We start from the raw sequence: 5,415 nt of genomic DNA on the forward strand, positions 1-5,415 counted from the left end.
GTTTGAACAAAAATTCGCTTTATCGGTAGTGGTCTTTTGTTCACACGCGGCAATTTCACTTTGATTTTTTCTGTTTTTTCGATTTTTTGGATCGGACTCTTTTCTAAATGATTTTCCCAATCCATTCATAGTCCGTTTTAGGTCTAGTTTTCTGTTTAGTCAATGAAAATTCTTTGAATTGTACGTCAGGACTTGTCCTGCTATGTTTTTTTTCGTCGTCATGATTTTTGTTACGACCATATGACGTCACAGCCACTTTTTGTTCATTCTTTCATGCAATTTCAACTGAATTGCATGTGTGACGTCATTTTTCGCTCTTAGTGGAGCGAGTTTTTTTGTTCATGCGCGTGATTAAATTTTTGGTCACACTTGACTTACCTCACTCACAAAAATGACTTCCTCACTTTGAAATTGACTTTTATTTACTTTAATTCAAAGAGATAAGGTCAAATGGGTGTGTGTCACTCTAAATGAAGGTTATGTGAGATCAGCTAATAGAGGCAGCAATAACTTATACAGACATCTAATCAAAATATAACAGATCAGCCTTCAATGAAAAGACAAATTTTTTTGGTTTGTCTTTTTTACTGTTTTTAGACTGCCGATCTACGAATCTATTGCGGCTATTTTCTGGCAATCTGCCAGCTATGTTTTGAAATTTACATCAATTTTGGGATTGTAAGCGATATTTTATTTGAAATTAGACAAAATTAAGCGTCCATTAATTGCGTCAGATGATTTTTTTTGAAACTTACTTTTAGTCCTGCTCACCTGAACTTCGACTTCCTCCATCAAGCTTTTCGAAATATATTTTCCGCAAATTCTAATTTGTTTGCCTTTGAATTGGCTGATTAGGAGAACTATTTAGAGCAGTCCAATTTCGCCGATGTTAATTAGCATACTATAATATACAGGGCTACGTTCCGTTATGCTCAGTGATCACTCAAGATAATTTAGCTAGTCCACTAAATATTGGAATCTGGCATTGTGGCCCCCTGTGTTTTTTTAATCGCTCTTCGACGAAGCAACTAGCAATTCAATTAGTCCTGTTGGTCTTTCTTTGTGCGATTTTTGTCTTACCGCTTTTCCGTTGTGCGAAAACATGTTTTGTGTTCGGAAACCAAATAAACTGGTAAAGCTAGACCTATAAGTTTCCTAACTACTCTCTAAGTATGTAGTAGTAGGTAAGAATGTGGAAAATAAATTTCCTAGGTTCAGGCCGTTTCATTTTCTACATTAGGTTGCAATACTTAGTTACAAAGAAGTTTCCATGTTCTTTTGTTTGATCAAAAGACTTTCGGAAGAGATTCAGTGTGGCCAGCTCAGTATAGTTTTTTTGGGGTGTCATCACCGTGTTTGTATACCTTGACGATCAAGATGTACAGGACGTTTACTCCGTGAAAGATGTTTGACGAGGGAGATGTACTTTTGATTTTACATTGACATGAGTATTCAGTTAAATTAGTTTTCAGAATCTAAGGACATTTTATTAACTCAACAAAAACAAAGCACTAAATTGCGATAGGTCATCAAAAGGCTAACAAGGCTACCTATTCTTGCGGAGCCTTGAAGCAATTAAATGATACTTGGCCAGATTTTTTTTAGACTTGGCAATTCGCCCTTCTTTGTCAAAAAATAAGTGGAAAATGATCTTAGAAGAAAACTATTGCGAGGAAAACTAAATTAAGGGGAAAAAATAAAGGGGAAAGTTAGGATAATACATGAACGTGATGTAGAGGAATTTCCTGAATCTTATGCCAATGGATTTAAAACCACAGCCAGCTGCTTTACTAGATGGTTTAATGGTTCTTGATGTTTGCCTCGACTTGGGCAGCTTCCGAAATTGAACCAGTTTTTTTTAATCTGTCAAATGCAGCTCATTAATTAAAATATGATTGTTTTCTCAATCAGCACGAATAGAGTTGTGTGTTTTTAAGCCAATATAATTTTAATTTAATGATTCAATATAGATTCCAAGGGCTGTACCGCTGTTTTGCTTCATAAAAGCACAGCTTATTGAGCTATTGATTGTAAATACAGCTTATTATAAAACAACGTTTGTGAAAACAGTATTTCTTTCAGACGAAAAAAGGAACATGAACCTGTTCAATTTTGTTCAAATTAAGTATTGCTCATGCTCTATAAAGTTCAAATATTTATCAGTAACAGCTGCAAGGTACTTCACACAAGGTTTCCAATGATTAGTTTCTTGACGTATTTTAATTGGCTGTGTAGTGGCTTTATCACTTAAACTCAGCCTCTACTGAAAACCACTTCAAGTGCTTTTCTTACAGTTTAGCCATGGATTTGTAATTTAATCTATCGACAAGGTCATTGACGATTTTCTGATAATTTATTTTTTTTTCAATCTTGGAATTTTACATACTAGGACCAAAAGTTCTGTACTGTTGCCTTGCTGAAACACAATGCAGTTCCCGGACTCCATTTTCTTTTCGCTAACCAGGTGACGTGAATGGGAAAGATTGCTACGAAACTCTTAATGCTTTGGATGTCAAACATTCTAGTTTTACACACGTATTAGCTCTAATATCCCATGTTTAAGTATAATAATAATAATATTTTTTTCAAAAGGCTGAAAATACAGTCAAAGTATATATTTAGCAAAATTTACAACCTTTTGAGAGAGCATCATACAGACATTTAGTCTTTCGAGTGATGTTTCCTGAGCAAATAATTGATGAGTCTCAATGCAGTGATAATTACAAAAAGTTGAAAAATATGACTGCTAATTTATGGCCAAATCGCCGTAAAATTAAGCCCTGACTTTTTTTTTGTTTTGATTAGAGAAAAAAAAGCTACCAGAATAAACTTAAGAGATGATCATTATCCCATATATACAAATCCCGGAAATCGTGCATTAGTTTAACCAACCCCTTTTTTTCGCATCTCATTAACGATATCGAAATTGTTTTGTCCAATTGAACACATTTATTGAAAAGTAATTGTACCCTATTCTCAATTTTTTTTTATTCGAAGTTAATTTTTCTCTGTTTCTCAAAATTTTCAGCCCTCTAGTGCTGTTTTGCAATGTTTAGACTTCTTCTGTTATAAAATTATTAACACCGGAGTATTCCGATTCTCGTCTCAAAACTTTTATTAATAACTTAACCAACTCGTAGATATATAGTTCTCTAATGTAGCAGAATTTGAATTCTCTTTAATCTTAACCAGGCTTTCATACTTTTTAAGCTTGAAAGAGTTCCGAATTATTATTTTTTGTTGCTTTTCAATCTTGATTAAAAGTGATTTGTTCGCAGTGCCGTAAATTAAAACTCCATTTTGATAAATTGTTTGAATATTTGTTTTATAAATTTGGTATAGCTGACTGCTGTTGAAAAAGACACGCATATAATATATAATAGATGCTACCTTTGAAGCACGTTTTAACAATTTTTCGCAGTGTGTATCAATTTTCAGTTCATTGTCAATTTCCATTCCTAGGTATCTACCTCTTTTCGCAATTCTTTCAGTCAACGAATTTTTTCAATTTTCAACAATTTGATTTAAAAAATTAAATATAACAGTTTTTTCATTTAGTGTCAGTCTGTTGTTTGTGAACCAAGATTTTATTTTCATATTTACATCTTCGTTGCCTCCGGCTAAGATATCATTTTGAACCAAGTTTTAGTCGTCAGCAAAGAGAGTCAAGTTAGTGTTAGTCTCATCTACTCCTAGATCATTTACATAAAAGAGAAATAAGAGAGGACCTAGTACACTACCCTGGGGAACCCCAGTGCTTAGTAATTTTATGGAAGATTTTTGTCTGTTCAAGTCAACAATTTGTTTTCTGTTTTCTAAATAAGAGCGTAACAAGTTTCCAATACTTCTCCTCAAGCCGTAATTTTCACACATGGCAAGCAAAATTTTGCAATCTACTGTATCAAAAGCTTTGGTTAGATCAATTAATGTACATTGTGGAAATTTTCTTTCTTACAAAAGTGCTCTTATTCTCTCTCTGACGGCTTAAATAGCATCAATTGTACATCTTTTGTTCCTGAATCCAAATTGATTAGGATTTAATAATTTGTATTAAGTTAAAAATTGGTTAATTCGGGAAAAAAGAATCTTTTCAAAAATTTTTGCCAGTGCCGGAATGATAGAGATTGGGCGATAGTTATTCACATCGTTTGTTTTTCCCGTTCTGTATATAGGATTTACTTTGCTTGTTTTTAGACTTTCAGGATTGTTTCCAGTTAGAAAACACTGGTTTAACAACATTGCAATCAATTTAAAAATTTTAGGATTTAATTTCTTCAGAAGGAAACTACAGTGTTCAAAAATATCTGCACCATTTTTCTCTTGCAGGCTGGAAAAAATTGTTAACCATTTTCAATTTTTTTTGACAAAGTTTTTCCAATCGTGGTGAAGTATTTATTAAAATCGTCTGCTCTTGGACAATCAGAAACTTTTTTTAAAACCTTTGCATTTTAACTCGTTGATTATTTTTTTGGGTTTTTTTGAATTTTTTTAGGTTTTTATTGCTTGAGCAGTTCAAATATTCATTATAATATTGGGATTTTGCCTCCCTGCATAAGATTTTTGCAAATTTATTTTGCTTCTTGAATTTTCCTGCATTGAGTTCATTTGGATTTTTCCTGTAATTTTCTTGAGCTTTCTTTTATTTCAAAGTGCATTTTTAATCCTGCTTGTTATCCAACTGTTTTCATTTTGAGATTTTCAGATGGGACATACGTAACAGGCAAAAACTTTTCAATGAGTTTGTTAGTTATTTCAAAAGGTTTTTGCCAGTTTTCCTCAATTTTGTTGAATTTAAAGCCCAGCGTAGCTTCCATAAATTTATTCCATAGCCATTAGTGTACATCTAGCACTTCTTTTTTGTTTAACTTGTTCCATGTTCTCATTTCGAATTTAGTGTTACTAGAATTTTGCCATTCAGAAAATCTTGTTCTGTGAATAAAGCGGAATGATCACTAATTTTTAATTTTTCGATTTTCGTTTCTGTTTTAAAGTTTGCAAAAGCTAAGTCAATACAGGAAGTATAATTGTTTGTAATTCGGCTTTTCATTTAATAAATGAAGGTCAAAAGACTGTATTAAACGAGTTAATCGTTTGCTGTCTTCATTGTTAGTCAATATATTAATATTAAAATCACCGCATAATAAATGGGAGCTTGATGTTAAGAAGCGTCAAGTATTGCTACAAAATGTTCCAAAAAGGGCAGATTGAGCTATTCAGTGTCCTGTACAGATCTGTAACCAAAAATTCTTCTTATTTTCTATGGTTAATTTGTTGTTTGAATTTGTAGGTTGTCCTCCTGTTTCTCAAAAAACAATTCAAGATTAAGCTTTGTAATGTAAAAAGATGCAACACGTCCCCCCTCTGCTTTTTCTATTAGTATAACGCAATGAATTGAAACCTACACGTTTGTATAAA

Source organism: Convolutriloba macropyga, chromosome 5, assembly GCF_964194025.1.
Source record: "Convolutriloba macropyga chromosome 5, txConMacr16.3, whole genome shotgun sequence".
NCBI classification, from domain to species: domain Eukaryota; kingdom Metazoa; phylum Xenacoelomorpha; order Acoela; family Convolutidae; genus Convolutriloba; species Convolutriloba macropyga.